Source organism: Taudactylus pleione, unplaced genomic scaffold (genome assembly GCF_031769625.1).
Source record: "Taudactylus pleione unplaced genomic scaffold, aTauple2 ptg000004l, whole genome shotgun sequence".
Taxonomy (NCBI): domain Eukaryota; kingdom Metazoa; phylum Chordata; class Amphibia; order Anura; family Myobatrachidae; genus Taudactylus; species Taudactylus pleione.
Window position 1 is genome coordinate 4,459,245 of NW_028284407.1, and position 20,974 is coordinate 4,480,218.

General features: G+C 44.5%; 1 long non-coding RNA gene across 1 annotated transcript in view; it reads left to right on the plus strand.

The window, feature by feature from the left end:
• Positions 1 to 20,974, plus strand: part of LOC148543359 (uncharacterized) — a 121,752-nt gene that overhangs the window by 99,037 nt on the left and 1,741 nt on the right. The gene's annotated exons all lie outside the window — the stretch shown is intronic.

Consider the following 20,974-nt stretch of genomic DNA (forward strand, 5'->3'; position numbering starts at 1 on the left):
CATGCATACACTTCTCTCCTCAGGGGCGTCTTAAGAGAGGAGGGGTCCATGTGCACTCCCTGTGCGGGGTCCCCTCCTCTCTCCCCGGTGGCCGGAGCCGACTGACGTGACTAGCCAGCCACCGGAGCCTTAGTAGACTCCGGGCACTAGAGTGTGCCCGGAGTTTACTGCACATGCGCAGAATGCCGGATAATGGCCGTAGCGGCCATTTTTACGGCATTCTGTGCTTGCGCAGTAGACTCCGGGCACACTCTAGTGCCCGGAGCCTACTGCGCATGCGCAGAACACCGGAAAAATGGCCGCGGCGGTCATTTTCCGGTGTTCTGAGCAGCGCAGACATCCGACGTGGGACCACGGACAGGTAAGTCTAAAATAATATGGGTGCAGTGTAGTGCAATGTATGTGGTGCGGGGCCCCCCTGGACCCGCGGGGCCCGTGTTCCCCCGCACACAGCACCCATTATAGATATGCCACTGTCTCTCCTGTTACAGAAAGAAACAAAGCATGGATGAATTTTCTGTGCTGGATTGAGATCTTGTGGGGGCTGTGAAATACCTGAGCCTCTGCCACCAGGCTGGAAGAAACCAGGGTCATGAAACTGAGCATGGCAGCATTGGCTGATGGCAAAGTCATACTTGCCATGCCGTGACTCAGTAGCGTCAAACTTATTTTTGTGCGTCTTTTTACCTTCGACAAGCAGCTTCTGCTGATTAAAATGATATGCAGCATTATTATATTCTGTGAGCGACACAGAACATACTGTAGCATAGTTGCCTATCCTCCCGATTTTAGCAGGAGGCTCCCGGTTTTTAATGAAGCCTCCCGCTCCCCCGCAAGGTGTACTTTAACTCCCGGTTTGGGGGCGGGGCCTGCAGGGGGACGTCATGACGGCATGACATTTTACTTAAAGGCCGGCCACCGTGGGGTTGTGGGTAGCGGTAGCCGGTGCTAGTGAGCGGTGCGCACACAGAGTGTGCTTGGGCGCGACAGCGGTGGCGGGCAGAGTCTGGTAGCAGCACAGGTGTCGGGCATCTGTGAGCAGCCACATGGAGACTCAGACCACACACCAATGTCTGGCTCCAGAGGCAGTGGCCGTAGCAGCGGATCCCTCCCCCTCTCCTACCTGCACATGGGAGCCACGGCGACTGAGACATGGTGGAGGAGTCCTGTTGGAGCAGCAGAGAGAAGCTCTGGTCTGGTGGAGACAGAGCTGTTTGGTGGAGAGACTGGAGAAGTGCCCGGTCGCAAGGTGAGTGCACTAACCTGTGTATGAGTGTGTGTGTGAATGTATGTATGAATGTGTGTGTGTGAATGTGTGTCTGAATGTGTGTGTGAGTGTGTGAATGTGTGTGTGAGTGTGTGAATGTATGTGTGAGTGTGTGAATGTGTGTGTGTATGAATGTATGTGTGTGTGAATGTATGTGTGTGTGAATATGTGTGTGTGTGTGTAGGGCATCTAGTAATGTGAATGTGGGGGAGCTAGGGGCTCAGTTTATAGGAATATATACACCCATGGGTGGAGCTAGACACGCCCTTTGGGACAGGCCACGCCCCCTCAATGGCGCATTCTGCTGCAATCTCCCTGAAAGTATTTTTCAAAAGTAGGCAAGTATGTACTGTAGGCATGCTGCATATCAATTTAATCAGCAGAAGCAGGTTGTGCTAGCTATTCGCATCGCAGTGTCATTTGAAGGTAATAAAAAGTCACATGAATAGACGCTCGTGCAACCAAGAAACACGGAGCTCCCGCCTTATGTGTAGCGTGACTTATAGCACGCGTGGGATAGATGTATGTGGACACATCTGTAAGTAACCAGAGTTTTTAATTTAACAGCAAAACAAAACATTGCATTACACAATAGCAAACTAGCACCATACATTAATGTGTGCCAACCACACCTAGGACACGTTAAACCAATCATGCACGGTCTCTTTCAGAGTTAGTGATTGCGTATGCATTGGGACAATACGAACAAATGCAAAATCCTGCCATGTTCGGCCAAGATGATCACAATTGAAAGCAAAATGCGAATGAAAACACACATGAATACGAACGATGCCATCCAAGACTGATCTCGGATGACATCAACTAGAAATAGCTAGCTTAGTAAATTTACCCCTAAGACTAATCTCAGTGTGGCGTGAATAAGAAGAATGCAGCAATTCATCTGGAACATGTTTGTGACTTGTCACAAATTAATACACTGCATTCAAATAAATATTGGCTTAGATGACAAAATGGCTGTCTCCACTGGGTGTAATTTTTTAAGACTGTATTTCCATGTAATATTGAGGCTTAACTACAGCAACAACTCAGAAAGTACCCCCTGTCTGCAAGCTAAACAACAAAAGCAATGGTCTGATTGGTTGCTATGTTTTACTGCAAGTTTTGCAACCAATGTAATTTAGTAGATTACATTGTGCATGTGACTGGAGCACTTTACACCTTTAATGGACACATCACTGATCTCTATGGAAAGATGGACTGACTATAAACGCTGTACAGATGGGGCAAACACAGGATTTCTTGAAGGGGGTGTCCAAATGTATGCATGGGGAAACCTATTTAACTAGTATCCTGGTGGTACCTGTTCTGTTTTTGCCATTGCAGGATAGCAATACCAGATTAATGTTATGTGAAAATTGCCTGCTTCTTTGGAGAAACATTTTTTTGAAGAATGAATTTGGAGAAAAGGTTCTGCCAGGGTGCTCTGTGTAATCTAAACGGCCTTACTCTGCCTCCTCTAAGGTAATACGCAGCGCATGGTCAGGGGCGCCGAGAGGGGGGGGGGGCGGGTACAAATTACCAAGGCCCGGGCTTCCTGAGGGGCAATGCCCCTTCTCTTATTTAATTACTCCCTTCTATCATTCTTCCCATACTCGCCGACGCTCCCTCATTGTCAGGGAGACTCCCTGAAATAGTAGCAATCTCCCTGACTCACTTAAGAGTCTAGCAATCACCCTGATTGCATCTTACCCCTATTATAAAGCTGTTATATTAAAAAACAGAGATAAATATATTCAAGTAGGATGATCAGTATAATTTCCCTGCATTGGTTATAAGGCACAATGATCCCTATGGCTACATGCATTTTCTGAAAAGCATCAGTGTGTTTTCATCAACAAATAGATCTTACTAACTGCTTTGGGGCTCATTTACATTTGGATGTAAATCAATTATATATGACACGCCTCTCAGATGTAGCAGTACACGCCCACTTTACCGCTGCGCTCATAATGGTGTTTTCTCAATTTACCTGAAATGTTTTTTCAAAAGTATGATTCTAACTTTTATTATCACTCATTTGTCCCATTTATAGACTACTCATTCAGGGCCTTATTTATCAACGAGTTTATCACTCAAAATAAGTGATAAATATCACTGTTTGTGATAAATAGTGCTCCAGCCAATCAGCCCTCAACTGTCAACTGTTAGAAAAATGACAGTTGGGAGCTGGTTGGCTGGAGAACCATTTATCATAAAAAGTGAAATTTATCACTCGTTTTGAGTGATAAACTCGTTGATAAATGAGGCTGTTAATCCCCATACTAATCACTTAGCTCGCTCTCCTTTCCCTCTCTGGGCCAAATGTAATAGACCGCGATTAGCTGGCATAATTCTGGTGAGATAGGCACTGTGAGGTGAGAGTTACAGTGAGTAGGGGGTGAGACAAGCTCCCAGCACTCAGACCCGTCTCCATGTGTGCACCCCAGCCATTGACCTAAACACACGTCACTGATATATATATATATATATATATATATATATATTCTGGTCTGCTTACAAAACAGACTTCTCCTGGAGGTTTTTAGAACACATAGGCCAAAAACCTAGGACAAATGTACCTGCCATTGATCACTTTACCAGTGCTTCTATCACATATCCCCCCCCCTTTGTTTCGACCTGTGGGGCGGAACAACCGCAGCCCCCAAACAATGGACACGTGATTAAGCATCTGCATTGGCCAGCTGGCTTCCTGGCCTGTGCTCCACCATAAATTTAAAGGTTTGTAATGCCAAGAACCATCTTGTTATTCTCGCATTACTGTCCTTGTTTTCTGACATCCACTTCAACGGGGCATGGTCAGTGATCAATCTGAACTTTCTTCCCACCAAGTAGTACCTGAGAGTCTCTAACGCCCACTTTATGGCCAATGCTTCTTTCTCGACCGTAGCATAGTTTCTTTCATGTTCATTTAATTTTCGGCTTAAGAAGAAAATCGGGTGTTCTTCATCCTCTTTCTTTGGGACAGAACCGCTCCGATGCCTACATCGGATGCATCGGTTTGTACAACAAACTCTCTGTCAAAATCAGGGGTCATCAGAACTGGTTGGGTACATAACGCTATTTTTAACTCCTGGAAAGCCTTCTCCGTTTCAGGACCCCATTCCACCATGACTTTCCGTTTGCCTTTGGTAAGGTCAGTCACTGGGACTGCAATGGTGTCAATATTGGTTATAAAACTCCTATAATACCCAGTGATCCCTAAGAAGGCTCTCACCTGCTTCTTATTCAGGGGTCGTGGCCAGCTTTGGATTGCCTCAATCTTATTGAGCTGTGGCTTTATCAAACCTCTGCCAATGGAGTACCCAAGATATTTTACTTCTTCCATCCCCAGACAACACTTTTTTGGTTTGGCTGTCAAACCTGCCTTATAGATGAAGTCCAACACTGCTTGTACTCTGGGCAACTGAGACTGCCAATCAGGACTATGAATGACCACATCATCCAGATAAGCAGCAGCATACTGTCTATGGGGCCTTAGAATCCTATCCATCATTCTTTGAAAGGTAGCAGGTGCCAAAGGGCAACATCTTATATTGAAACAACCCCTCTGGTGCAGAAAAAGCTGTCTTTTCTTTGGCATTCTCAGTTAATGGCACTTGCCAATACCCTTTAGTTAAGTCAAGAGTAGTTTAATATCTGGCTGTCCCCAGCCTTTCAATTAGTTCGTCCACCCTAGGCATAGGGTAGGTATCGAACTATGACACACTGTTCAATTTCTGGAAGTCATTGCAGAATCGCACACTCCCATCGGGTTTTGGAATGAGCACAATGGGACTTGACCACTCACTATGCGATTCTTCAATTACACCCAACTCTAACATTTTTTTAATTTCCTTCGACATTGATTCTCTTTGGGATTCTGGTAACCTATATGGCTTTAGGTTAACCTTAACCCCTGGGTCAGTGATTATGTCATGTTTGATGACCGTGGTTTTCCCTGGTAGGTCAGAAAACAGCACCCTATTTCTGATCAGAAATTCCTTAACTTCCTGCTGTTGACTGGCTGACAGGGTTTTTGCCACTGTTACTTCGGGTACCATGGGCCCTGGGTTTACTGGTGGGGCTCAGACAGCTGATGGTGCGGCTCTATGCTTCCAGGGTTTTATAAGATTTACATGGTATATCTGTTCTGGCTTTCTTTTCCCCGGCTGGTAAACTTTATAATTGACCTGCCCCACTTTTTCTAAGATTTCAAAGGGTCCTTGCCATTTAGCCAGAAGTTTACTTTCTACTGTGGGAACCAACACCAACACTCTGTCCCCAGGAGCAAAGTTGCGTAAGCGAGCATTGCAGTTGTATACCCTCTGTTGTGCCTGCTGGGCCTGTTCCAAGTGCTCTCTTACTATCGGTACCACAGCAGCAATTCTTTCTTGCATTTGAGAAACATGCTCAATAACTGTTTTATACGGACTGAACTGCCCCTCCCATGTCTCTTTGGCAATGTCAAGTAACCCCCTTGGATGTCTCCCGTTCAATAAATCAAAAGGGGAAAACCCTGTGGAGGATTTCTCTTATGGCCAACAGCAAATAAGGTAACAAGTAATCCCAATCTCTACCATCTTTGTCCACTACTTTCCTTAGCATGTGTTTTAAAGTTTTATTAAACCTCTCCACTAACCCATCGGTCTGGGGATGGTACACAGAGGTTCTTAATTGGTCAATTTTAAACAGGCAGCATAACTCCTTCATGATTTTTGACATAAATGGGGTACCTTGGTCAGTCAGGATCTCCTTAGGTATTCCCAACCTGTTAAAGACATGGACTAATTCTCTAGCAATGGTCTTGGTTGATGTATTGCGTAATGGTACCGCTTCCGGGTACCTGGTAGCGTAATCCATTATCACCAGAATATATTGATGGCCCCAGGTAGATTTCATTAATGGCCCAACCAAATCCATAGCTATTCTTTCAAACAGAACCTCAATAATGGGTAACGGAACCAGGGGACTTTTGAAATGTGGCCTTGGAGCATGATACTGACATTCAGGGCAGGAGGCACAATAGTCAGATACCTCTTTATGGACCCCGGGCCAAAAAACCCTCTGGCACAATTCACTCAGTAGTTTTCTCTGCCCCTAGGTGGCCTGCCATTATATGACCATGGACCAGGTCTAACACTGTTCTTCTGTATGCTTTGGGAACTATTAATTGTTCCACAATATCTTCCCCCTTCTTATTCACCTGATACAACAAATCCTGACATACTGCCATGTGAAGATATGACAAATGACTATCAGGGTCTATGGGTTTATCATTGATCACCTTGACATTCTCCCTGGCCTTTACCAGAATAGGGTAATTTAACTGCTCCACGGCAAAGACCTCTATTCTGACTTCTAAATCAGGCAGATGATCAACTGGCTCAGGAACACTATCCACCTCAGCAGGAGGCACATCACTTGGCAAGCCACCATCACGCTCTGCATTCTCTAGTTCGCCAATCATACTAGAAAAAGGGAACATCTCTGACTCTGCTACTACATCAGTAACCCTCTCAAATGAGTCAGGGTGATTTACCTCTGTGCAAAATCGACTTTCCCACAACTTCCAGAAGTGAGCATCATACATTAAGCCCTGTACCAAACCCACAGAGACTATCGCGGAACCACATGGTCTTTCTATGTTCACTTCTGCAGTAACATAATACCGGGTATCCCCATGTATGCAGGTCACACCAACAGTTTTCCCCTTACACTTCAAGGGGTTCACCAGTTCAGCTATCATAAGTGTAACCAGGCTACCAGAATCTAACAGAGCCTCTACTTGGTTGCCTTCTACAGTGAGTATACACATGTGCTTATCTGTCTCAACCTGCCGGTCAGCAGTACATGCTGGTTGTGCAAAGAAAGACATCCTGCGGTTGACATGAGCAGTATCACATTGCATAGGATCAGAGATAAGTGAACAATTAGCCGCAATATGGCCGAAACCATCACATCGTAAATATTGAATTACATTAATATCTAGTCTTTTTTTACGGGGTAGGAACCTTCCTGGCCTGGCTGGCCCATCTCCAGGTTCCACACCCCCAGTCTTGAGTACATTCCACTGCCCAGTGTCAATGGGAGTTTGCTGACATGCCATCAGGGTTTGGTGAGGCACACTCATGAGCTCCTCAGCTGCCACGTACCTCTCCACCAGTTCGACTAGCTGGTCTGTGGACTTAGGGTCTGCATGGCTCACCCACTTGCGCAGAGATGCCGGTAGCGATTCGCAGATACCGATCCATCACGATTGTTTCCACAATCTGTGGTCCTGTCAGCGTCTTGGGCTGCAGCCATTTTGTGGTTAGATAGATGAGGTCATGCATCTGTGAGCATGGAGATTTTTCCATTTGGAACTCCCAGTGGTGGACTCGTTGGGCCCGAACAAATGAGGTGACTTCCAAGCAGGTTAGGATATCCCATTTTAACTTTGCATAGTCCTTGGCATCATCCAGGTATAAATCATAGTAGGCCTTTTGTGGTTCTCCAGACAGGAAGGGTGCCACAAGACTTGCCCACTGCTCTTTAGGCCACTTCTCTCTTTCGGCAGTTCTTTCAAAGACCATAAGGTACGCTTCCACATCATCACTCTGGGTCATCTTTTGCAGAAGTGACTGGCCTGTATGGTGTGAGTGTTAGCTAGAAGAGTAGGGGAAGCATCTCCAGACCAGACTAGAAGCTGTTGTACCACCTCTTTCATGGTCTGGCTGTTTTCCGCAATGGCCTGGTGGGTTTCCTCAATGGTAACTTGTTGGTGCCTCTGGGCTGCCTCCAAGGCCAATAGTTGCACCTGGGTGGATCCCTGCTGAGCCCTGGTAGCTTCCAGCTGAATTTTGTTTGTTTCCTGCTGAGCCCTTTTAGCTTCTTGCTGAGCTGCCGTAGCTTGGAACTAGGCTTTAACAATGTTCTCCATTTTGTCCTGGGGTGTAGGTTGGAAGCAGAATCTGGCTTCCCTAAGCATCTGCTGATGCCACCTCTATCGACTTCAAAGGACACAACTTTCTATCAACAATGTTGAATTGGTGTCTGTCCCTTTACATTTTAAATGAAAATTTTTCCTTGCTGCAATTTCAGTGTGTGATTGCCCACATTCTCCACCAAATGTGACACAGTCGGGATAGGGGTCTCTCTCCTGGGGTAGATGGACTCCCTCTTTACACACACAGCAGCCATAGAAACAGGATACAAGTCAGGGGTTCTCGTACAAACTGGTCGACGCCAGTCTTTATTGTGCCAAATGAATATAAACATAAACAAAACATAAATATAAGTCCTAGCCCAGCTGGGCACTAGCTACACAGCAGATTCCCTCTCTATAATAATGGTAAGGCCTATTGCCCTCACCATCAACAAAACACGTACACAGTACTTACAAGGATTATCACCAAGTGTCTCTGAACAGGCTAGCGTGCCTGCTCTCCCAGGTGTGAGACACTCAGCCACAAACAAACCATGCTTATATTAGCCATTTCCAGCTGTAAGCCCTAATGACCCTGTTACCAGGCTGAAAGGCCCAAAACCTGGAGTGGCCTGTGGATGGAGCCCTCCCTCTCCTCACATCCACACCCCCAGGACCCAAACCGGCTTTTCCAAGAACTGATACTCTGGTCTGCTTACAAAACATACTTCTCCTGGGGTTTTTTAGAACACATAGGCCAAAAACCTAGGACAAATATACCTGCCATTGACCACTTTACCAGTGCTTCTATCACATTATATATATATATATATATATATATATATACACAATGATGTGGTGTGGGATGTGGGATCCGAAAGATTTGGTTCCTAAGACACCATCCAACAGGCTGCCTGTATTAGGAGGAGTCAGTCAAGACAATATTACATTTAGATAGCTGCGAATTTGAAATAGGAAAGTAGAGGGAACATCAGTATTTCACCCGCAGCTGGTAGAGGGTATGAATTGGGGAACAGCCATGACCCAAAAGTGTGTATACATAACCCAGCTCCTGGAGATGCCCAGAGCGTACTACATGAGACATACTATATGTCTATCTTAAAAATTAGGATTGGACAGAAAAAGGAGAAAAAGGGAATTTGACACGATAAGGGGTACAAGGGGTTGTTGCAATTTAAAAAGAGAATAACAAAGGTGTTTATCAGCCAACATTAATTTACTATGGGCTGTACTTAGAGTGCGACAACCGCTCTCAGCGCAAATGCAAGCTCTTGAATAGGGTAAAGGAGGCAAGGGAAGCAATCATTTTAATCAGGTAGCAGAGTCACAGAAATTAAATAGGAAGAAGCTGCCACTTCTGAAGTATAATTGGAAGGACGGGATAGGATTTTTAGAACTAAGTAAGTAATGCAATTAGCTGCCAATTTAAAAGGAAACATAGTTCCCCAACCTCTGGGGGAAATGCCAAGAACTCAGCCTTGACGACGTTCACAAGGAAGCTAGAGATTGAGTGGGAGCTCTGTAAGCTATCTGCGCATCGACCATCGTTTGGTCATTTGAGGGGGCCAGAAACAGGACGATATGAAAGATAATGATAGAACGATATCGTTATCGTTCATATCGTCCTGAATAATCGTACCATGTGTACGCAGCATAAGAGAATAAGGTTAGCTTCTTGGGAGTCACTGAAATATAGTAAGGGAAGCCAGCAAAAGTCAACACTTTTATGTTGTGAGCACCAACAGCCACACCTGTCCAACCAGTAACCCATATAAAATGTATAATAAAGGGATCTAGGGCATTAAAAAGGAGCCGGGAATAGGGACAGTCCTGTCTAGTAGCCCGATGTAAGGCACGAAGCATTATGCACACCATTAATTATTAAGAAAGCAGTTGGCTGACCAGAGAGCAATTGGAAAATATGTATAAATTCAGGGTCAAATTGAGACCTGAATAATCAGTTAAAACCCTTCTCTGTGTCTAAACTGAAAACGATTCTCTTCTTGTTGCTTTGCATATGGGACTGAATCATTGCAGCTATTAAAAGATGAACATTGTACACTAAAGTACATCCTTGAACAAAGTATGGTTGGGAAGGATGCAAAAGCAATGGTAAAAGCATTTGTAAAAGCATAGCAGCAAGTCTGGTAAATTATTGATTTAGGAGGGAAATAGACCATTATGATTGCACCAAAGAATGTCCTTCCAAGGTTTAGGTTTCACTATTATCCTAGCCAGGGATATTTTTCTGGAAAAATAGGTTCAGGAACTGTGGATGGAGCTACTGGGGGGGTGGAGCTATAGAAATGAAATTATATGTATGTTATATATACTTATATTTATATTATATCCACACATATATATAATATTTAGAAAATAAGGCACTCAAAGGGACCTTTAAATAAAACTTATCTTATGGAATATAGATTTTGGCCCAGGACATTACGTCATAGCCAATGAGATGTTCAGGAACTGAGTTCACGCTCGTTCCTGCTAAAAAATAGCACTGATCCTAGCTGAATTAAAAGCAGGTGGCGGAGCATTGGCCTTTATTATTGAATTAAATGAGGAGGTCAAGTTGGGAAGGAGTTAAAGAGCCAATATTTGATAGTACTCGGCACTGAAGCATTTGGGTCCAGGCAACTTATCCTTATGCAGAAATGTAATTAGGGTTATAAGTTCTGCTTCAGTGACCAATGTGACTAGAGAGGTCCTATCATCACCAGAAAGTGTTGGCAAAGCTGCTGCTTTGGCAGACTGCATACTTAATAGTGGTGGATCAGGATGAGCTTCATAAATGGTTTTATAATAGTTAAGGAACTCTCTAGAGATCTCATCTATGCCAGCAGAGGACTGAGAAGAAACCATTTTCAGATTCAATACACGGGAGGGAGTAGAATAAGACCTAACCAGGATAGCTAATGATTTACCAGACTTGTTACCCCACCTTAAGTAACTGTTACGCTGATGGTCCAAATTACATTTGGCTCGTTCATTGCACAGTGCTTCATACAGTTTTCTTAGGTCTGCACTGGGGTGTTTATGGACCTTCCTTATAAGTCGCAGAAAACACCCTGCTGAGCACCTCGTACTTAGACGTTAAAAGTTTATTCCAATATGTGTCCCAATATAACCAGCTTGGAGGTTGCTGAAAATAAATGAATATCGGCAATATGTTCCAAGTTATCATCAACATAGTTAAGGAAAACTCTTTCCAAATGCGCTCTAAAATCAATTGACTTTTCCAGATACGCTGGAAAGCTACAATTGTATGATGAATGTTGGAGAGAGCTTAAAACAAGTGGTGAACCACACAGGAGCGTGGCTGGAAATAGCTACTAATTCTATGTCGGAACTTATAACCCAAGGGAGGAACCAGAAAACTTTCGCGATGAGGTGTGTGGTGGCTGGGAATAAAATGTATATTCTATCGATGTAGGGTGTTTGCATCTTCAGGGATCACCCAGCTGTAATGCATTGGTCAAGAAATGTATTGAGGACGGCACTCCCCATCTGTTACCCAGGAAATTGGACCAAACTGAAACCTCCATCGAGGATGATGCTGCCCTCTGCCCAGTCCTGTAGATGAACATATAAGTCTGGGGAAAAAATCATCATTAAGACCAGTCAGCATATAGACAGTAGCCACCATGAACAAATCGCCATGTATGGACAATTTAAAAAAAAAAACAGAAACCTCCCAGCCAGATCAACAAGAGTATCTTAAAGTTAATATTGAAGATGTTTCTGAAAGGGTACCACTCCCCCCCCCCCCTCCATTTTTCATTAAATGAGGTTGCCCCTATAAACCCCAATACTTTGCCTGTGGGTTTCCATGTAACATCACCACGTCGCGCTTAAGGCGTTTAAAGTGTTGTAGCACATTTTTCAGTCTTAGAGGGGTATTAATGCTTTACACATTGCTTGTAATGTACTGTATGTAATGTGTTTTTTTAAGCCTGGGATGGTGCAGTACTCATATTAAACAACGCCAACCCTAGGCCACATAATATCAGTAAAGAGAACAAACAGATCTCTGATTGACGGAAACCTTAATAACCATGGGGAGAATGGAAGGATTGGTTGGAACAACAATGCAATAAAATAGGACAGTAACAGATTGATAAACAAAATTTTACCTTCCTTATTTTTAAAATATTTTTAGAAACCCAGGAGGGCAGCCAACCAAGCTGCGGAGTGAAAATTAATAAAATACCTTGATTTGGAGCTGGTAGGAGGAGATGAGGGGGGAGGCGTGAGACAGCAGGACCAGGAGCATCAGATGGTTAAGTAAGGGAGACAAAGGACCACCAATGTCAACCCACTTAACATGGTGAAATAGCACAGTGGACAACATTATAAGCATAATCAGTATAGGAAGAAGAGGAGTGCATTTGTACCTGCAGTTACTGGAATAACCTCATCCTTTGGAGGTTGAGATAGAGTCCAGAAAGTGATTTGTGGGAGTCGAAGAAATAGACCTTCCCAGCATGCGAGACAAAAACCTTGGCTGGGAACAACAAGGCGAAATGGATACCCATGTCGAAGAGACGTTTACAGATTGGGGAGAACTCCCGCCTTTTTCTTGCAACCATGTAGGAAATGTCCTGGAACATCAAGAGATTATAACCATTATAGAAGAATCCAAAGTGCTTTCTGTAGGATTCCATAAGCAGAACTTTGTCATTACTTAATTGTTAAAGTCTGTCTGCCACCAGCCCTGACCCAGCATTATCATAATGCTTCAGCCTGTTTTCCACCAGCCCTGACCCAGGATTGTACTATCCTTAATATTGTCTACTGTTTCCCCATGAGCATCTGCCTTTTACCAGCTGAGAATTAGTCTATTGCTAGCATCATCTCTGTGTCCAGTCACTAGTACCACCTATAAACCTCAAAAATATTTTCGGGTGTTAATGCTTTATCAATTGTTGAAGACCTGGGCTCTCGCCCTATTACATATAATCCAAAATAGAGTCTGCGCTTAGTTATATGAAGTGTGTTAGGTGTTACTCACCCTATTACATTTGGCCCTATATGTCATATTATAATCCACCTAACTGACTATTTCTGCACTAAATGACTCAATAAACTCAAACTCTTCTCCCTTCTCAAATAGCTCTGTCACTTGTCCAGGCTGCTTGAAGTGAGCCCAACACCTGTTCAAGGTTGATTTGCTTACAATTTGCAATGATTGCTGGCTGGAGGTATACTAAAAAATATCCCTGAGAAGAAACAGCTCACAGGAGTGGCTGAGAAACTTGATAGGTGCTCACATACCCTCCGGTGATACTATTATGGATACTATTATTACTATCACTGACTTTGTCTGCCTGCCTGCTGTAAGCCCCATGTTGAAGCGTTCTCCCTCCCCTGATACCACTGTGAGGAATTCTCAGACTGCAGTGCAGGTCCCTGGCTGGGGTAAGAATTCTGCTGGCTGCCTTGTCACAGGACCTATTCACAACAGAGGGGGGTGGGTTGAGTACAGCGCTGGCTGAATTAACATCTCAAGTCTGGATATTATAAAGGACTGTGTTTAACTTTAAACATTACCAGGTGTCTGGCAATCCTGACAAACACGTAGTGTCAGTGGAGCAATACTGATATCCTGCATCTTCCATCTGCACACTACAGAAATATTTGCTGAGGAGAAGTTTATTGTTCAAGATTTTATATATATACTTTTCATCGGGCTGGGTATGAAATGCCGACAGCCGGGAAGCCGTCTGACTAAATACCTAAGCCACAAGCCCGTACGTTGAATATCCCAACTGGGGCTGGTAAGTACCCTAACCCTCCCCTCCTCCCCCCCCTAACCCTAACCCGATAGGACCCCCTGATATTCGGCAAACTCCGAAAACTGAACGTTTTCAGTGTTTGCTCACGAGAACAAGCGCCATCTTCAGACAGTGCTTGCTCTTGTAGCCCCGCTCCTTCCTATGGGAAGGAGTTCCGGGGTTGTGAAGAGGGATTCCTCCGCCGCCTTCTCACGGACTCCCTGGCGGCTGTGCGCATGCGTGACCTCGGGTTTTCATCAGAACCGCAGGTACAATATATGGACTCCATCTCATTGGAGGGTACTATATTAACTAATCATTGACTTTTATTATATATCTTTTTTTACTTATCTTCATTTTGTTATAATAAATTATATTCAGTTTACTAACCAAGTGGACAGCTGCTTTTCGGAGCAGCTGTCCCCTCACCGGTGCAATGATGAAGGTTTAGGGAACTGCTGCTATACACTAATTAGTCTTAGTGATCATCAGAATACTAATGTTTACATTTTAATTTAGTATATGGTTATATTTTTTGTGCCTGATCTTAATATTGATTATATTGACCTTTTCAGGGTGCATCTACAGTACCTGACTTGCTTGCCTCCTGTTCATCAACACTAAAATAACATTTTTAAGGACATTTTCCTTAATTAACGTTATTTTAGTATTCATGAAGATACTTAACACAGGAGATAACACTGATATCTCCTTGCTAAGTCCCCCCAGCGTTAATTTCCACACTGCCCATACATTAGTATGGGGATATGGAAATTATGGTATTCATCAAATTCCGAAAATTATGTATTTTCAGAATTTGATGGTGTTACTATACCCCACTGTGAGGTGGCGTATAGTAGGTAACACTTACCTGCTTTCAGCTGGGCAGGTCCCCCGGCATCTTCCTCCGTCGCTCTGGACTCTCCTCTGGCTCCGTCTGCTATGCTGTCATGTGTTCTCCCCAGCAGAGCACAATAAAGTTAAGTTTAGAAAAAAATTATTATTTTTTTTTTATAAACTACTGAGTTCAGCTGGGAGACCACGTTACAGCATAGCAGACAGAGCAAGAGGCTGCTGTGCAAGCAGGTAAGTCGGGGATGGGGGGAGGTGAGCGGAGGTGGGAGGTGAGCGGAGGGGGGAGGGGGACAAAATTACCGCAGCTGTAGGTAGTGCTGTGCATGCGCTGGGTTAACGAATGTAACAGCACATGATCAGCACGGATTCCAGCTGCGGTAAGTTAGAGTAGAGAGGGATAACTATCTATTTCCTGAAAAGCTGTCATCGCAAAAATGACAGCTTTTCGGAATAGATAGTTATGGAGAGGAGGAATGATGAATTCCTCTGGTAATTAGGTAGAACTCCATGCGAGTTCTAAACCTAATTACCTCCAGAGAAAGTTTAGGTATGATGAATAGGCCCCTATGAATGCTCACTCTAGCCTCCCTCTCCCTCTGTGGTTTTCACCATTGTTTGTGTTTTCTTTTGTTCTGTGCCTTATTTGATTACTGTATAACCGTGAAATAAATAATTAAACAAGTAGAGTGGAATGATTGCAATTTTTTTTAATTGTTTGGCAAATCCTAAATGACCCTGCTGTATTCTATGGAGAGAGCGCCTAGGGTTCCCACACGTGTCCCCTCTGTATGTCTGTGTCACTTTATGAAATATTAATAAATTGTTCATCAACTGTTTCCACAGCTCCACACAAGGTGATCTCTGTCCTCCAGTAAGTGAAATACATTCAGTCATAAAGCTTTAGCAATGGAAGAAAGAAACTGACACGCTGCTAAGAACACACAAAGGCGCTGATTCTGGGTCGCAAAGATCTCTGCTCAGGGACACGGCATGCGCGCCTATGTGAATTTTCACATTTATTGCGTTTGTCCATCATATTCTAAGTCGTACGGAATTTGGCTGGATCTTTCTATTTGTTGTTTCGGGGAGGCAACTGGGTGGCGACAATGCAAGCGCACAGAACCGCCCTGTCTTGTGTTGTGAGCGTGTTTCTGAAGCTCTGCGCGGTTCTGAGTCCTGCGTATGGGTTAGGGAAACCTGTTTCTGACCATTCTCTTGCAACTAGCACGGGGCTGGTGCAAGTGTTGATACTGATGATGACGGTTACGGCCGATGGCGTGAAGTCAATGGGCGGCATGGGTTTCCTCTTGAAGACGCACGAACCCCCGCATTATGCCTACGGAATCTCGCATGAGCATAAGGTAGTTAATGCAACTTCCGCAGCTGCCAGCAACTACTGCCACTTTGCGTGTGACTTAGAATTAGCCACATAGTCGATAGATAGATAGATAGATAGATAGATAGATAGATAGATAGAATGGCAGTATCACCGATGGCGCTGGTGAGCAGCAGATTCTGTGTGGGGCAGGAGAGATCCGCCCACACACAGGAGAAAAGGATTGTGGGAAGATGTGTAATTGCTGCCTTGTGGAGAGAGCTCAGGTGTGGGCTGATGAGAAGGCAGACCAGTCAGGCTGCCATTGGAGACAGTCTAAGTGGGACTGTGGCAGCCAGAGAGCCAAGTGAAGCTAAGCCAAGCCATTGGGGCCATGAGGCATGAGTCTGGACCTGCAGAAGGCAGGAGGTACCACAAACCTCTCAGACTGTATACATTGAAGCAGCTTGGGTTGCAAGCTGGGGAAGCCAGAGCCTATACCTGGAGGAGACAGGGAAGGCCACCAAGACTGACTGTGTTTTATATAGCTGCGGCAGCCAAGCCAAGCCAGGCTGGAGCCGACGATAGTCCTGCAGAGACTTTATTGGCAGACTAGCTGCACCATAATAGTCAGGGGTCAAGAAGTGAGTTAGACACCCTAAATAGGGGCTAGGTTGCTTATTATTTTCTGTTTCTGTTTCCTGATTTCCATGCTGAAAAGTAAAGCACTATTCCATTTATTTACACAGAAGTTGTGTGTGGACCCTCATTAAGCACCTAAACACTGCACCAAACCACCCTCTACCGTGCTAATTACCCCGTTATCACAATAGATAGATAGATAGATAGATAGATAGATAGATAATTAGATACAGGATAGATAGATAGTAGATAGATGATAAATGGATATATAAATAGATAGTAGATAGATGATAGATAGATTCTAACATATCTCTGTGTGTAGTACAGATAGATAGATATACAGTATATATATATATATATATATATATATATTTATTAGTACGGAAGGGCACTAACACTTGTCTTTGCCCGGCTCCGACCATACAATATTTATAAAACCTCCTTAAAAGAGTAATCCAGCTACAGTAGAAAGTAGAATTGTTCCAATACTGTGTTGCACAAAGAGGGGAGGAGCAAAGATAAAAATGTTCAGTGTCGCTTAGCGGGAATTTCATGCTGCACGTATAAACACCTATTAGGGTAGACTGATCTGATCTCTGTTCTAACCTCCATAGGCTGTGAGCAGAAATCAGCCTCTGAGAGACATATCCAGCAAAGCTTGATAAATAAAATTACTTTTCCCAGTAATTAGGTAATATACGCAAAGACAGGCTGTATTTTCCCTTCATAGAAAGCAATTCAATTCATGCCCCTTGCCTCACAACATGGTTTGTTCAGGTGTGAACTTGCACCCTTTACCTGGATGTCCCTGACTGATGGCCACTCCGGAGGCATGTTTATGTTTAGGGGAGTGCTCTGCCTGTCTTCACGTTCCTACTGCCGGTGCTATAGGGTCCCCATAGTAACGGAGGTGCCCTGACATCACATGTGCAACCTCTGACCTTATGTGCTACTGTGCATGTGTGTCTTTACCACGTCTTCTTTCTCTTTGTCCTCCATAAGGACCAGGATGTGCCCAAGTGTCTCCTGAGAGAGACTGTGCCATAGACACACTGCGGTACACTACTGTGTCACCACTCCTGGGCACTATATACACTACACTGCCACTACTATGTGTATGTGTAGGTGTGTGTGTTACCAGATATCCCACACCACCTGCATTAACCCGATCCTGACTGGATGTGTCATACTGTTTGTTCTGGCATTGTATTCCTGCTGCTTTAACCTTGTGTTGACTACCATCCTTCATTCTACCTGGTTCATAAACCAGTCTCTGGTTAAGCTACTCATCGTGTGGTCTGACCTCCATCACACTCCACTGACCCCTATCAATATCCATAAGTTTTGCCCCTGTGCAATTTCCATTGCATTAGATTCTTCTACTTTATGATAGGCTTTCTGTCTAGCAGTTTCAATGTATGGTATACAAGACCATGCCAAATTGTGCTCACCCCACAACCCCTGTTATGACCTTCTCTTGGTGCTTTGACTTATACATAGAGGTAGCCCTCAGAATCACTCTGAGTTCTCCCATTTTGTCATGGGGTTGCCACCAGCTGCTGATAGAAACTTGATTTCCTCGTCACCTGTTCTGCTATTGGCTGACAGCACTGGATTTCATTAGCGGCTAAGAAGCTGAGCTGGTATTAGCAAACAATTTCAGAAGGTGGTAGCAGCTCAAGGTCACGGCAGGAGTAGCAGAGATTAGGTGCGTGTTCAGGCAGCTACCTGAGACTGGACTCTTTACTGTGCACTGGCCACCTAGAACTGGCTCTATACAGAGCATTGGCCTCCGTGACAACTGACAAGAGACAATACTTTCATTGTGAACTGCCCACTAAGGTCAGGGATCTGTCTTATACACCAGCCACCAGGGACTGGCTCTGAACTGTTCACTAGACACCCAAGACTGGGCTATCTATTGACTCTAAACATGTTTCTTTTTCACAAACTGTTACCAACATGGGTCTTTGTGGTGCACACTGGCCAACAGGGACTGGGATCTATACTGTACACTGTCCATGGCAGACTGAGCTGTTTCATTTACACTGATTGTATACTCTTTGTGCTCTCTATTATATACTAGCAACCATGTAATATGTCCTGTTCAAGGGAAAGGCTCTTTATTCTATATTGCCCACCAGGGAATGGGCTCTCCTTTATCCACTAGCCATCTGGAAGTGGCACTTTGTTGTATACTGGTGACAAGGAATAGGGATCTGTATTACGCCCAGCCACCAAGGCCTGGGTACTTTATTATATACTGGCCACCAGAAGTATGGGCATGTGTAGTTCACTGAATACTTAGTATTGTTCTCTGTGTAGTAAACTAGCCAGCAGGCAATAGAAAAGCTACCAGAGAATGGACGCTGTATTGCAAACTAGCCATTAGAGATTGGGGTTTGTGTTGTATACTAGCCACCAGTCTATGACCTCTGTAAAGTTCACTGACTTCCAGAGAATGGGGTCTATATAATATAGTAGTCATGGAAATGGTTCTGTGTGAGTCAAGTCACTGTGCTGGTATTCTGTGTAGGATCCATTGGAAGTAGTGTTTTTGGCCTTCTTTTAATGGTACTGTGATGCTTTGGGATTTTGTTTCTACAGTGGAACTCACCAATGACAGTATAGCTGCGATACTCTGCAAGGCGGTAGTCACGGAATACCCTGAGGTGGTTAACACAGGAAGCCATAGGTACAGCTGAGTACCCAAAGTGTGGGAGATTGGTAGTGTGCAACAAGGCACACAGATGCGTTGACACTGTTTGTACAGTGTGTAATATGCAATGAGAAGTACGGATATGTTGGCACCGTGGGAACAGCATATAGCGTGCAATGAGAGGCATGGATATGTTTTCCCTGTGGGAACAACACGTAGCATGCAATAAAAGGCACGTACATGTTGGCAATGTGGGAACAATGTGTAGCATGTAATGAGATACACAGAGTAGATGCAATAACCCTGGAGCTCAAAACCAGACAGCGAGTGTATCAGAGTACACACATAGGGCCTGATTCAGAGCCACTCGTAAGCGGCAGCTCGTTCGCTCTGAGCGATGTTTGCCCAACTGCGCATGCGTACGGATCATTATACGCATGCGCGAACCAGTCAGTGCGGCCGAAATTCATGTGCTCGCAAAATAGCGAATGCCTGCTAATTTGAGTGACAGAAATAGACGTATGTGGGTGGTAACAGGGGAAGGTGCTTGAAAACGGGGAGTGGAGATCCGATCGCAGGCGTGCTTAAAGGTCAAAACGGGCGTTTTATGGGTGTGCATATTTAAAACAGCAGCGTCATTGACCACGTCACTGGGGTTTTTTTAAGCCAGAACTGCTCGCAAAATTGTGGTAGCAAAAACCAACCACAAGAATAGCGAGCAGTTCATACCCTGTTCGATGTACTCGATTAATCTAATAAATAGCGGACATGACGTAGGATGCAAGTGGCCAGGGGGCGTAGTTTCCCAAAAAACGACTGCAAGTTTTGTACGCTCGTTCAGACCTAGAGGCGTGAACAGACCGCAAACAGCGAACGGTTCATTTGAATAGCCACCCCTATTTTCTGGACGAGCGAGCGCTAATTGCGTCCGGCTCTGAATCAGGCCCTTAGATCATAAATGCAAAGAGGTGAAACTGGCGCAACCAAATACACCGGCGCTGAATCTAAGACCTCCAGTCGACTTCACCAGAGATCCCCACAAAAGGATATGGACTTGGCACAGTGAGGATCCAGGTTGCTGCCCAGTGTAGTTGGTACCCACCGTGAAAACAACAGAGTACTTAGCTGTATGAGGACTCTGCCTGGAAACACTGCAGATGGAAATTTGGGTATAGATGTGCTGCTGTTGAGGAGTCCAAACACCGGTAGTTGAAACAACACTGGAAGCAAACTATACTGGAAGTTTAGTAATGAAGCAGGAACCTGAGGAAATCCACTAATCTGGCTTTTATAGTGGTTGGCTGATAGGTAAGTGAAAAAAACCTGTGAGAGGTGTTATGTCATCTCTAGCATGAGACTGAGCCCAGAAGTGTTCAGATGAGGATTGCATAAATCATCAGTGCTGATTTTTAGTGAAAAAACCTGAGAGAGGTGTTATGCGAACTGTAGTTTGAAGCTAAACCCAGCTGGGTATTGTTGAGAATTCCTGATTGGGAAGGCCAGCAATCAGTGGACTGTTGAGTGCATTCCA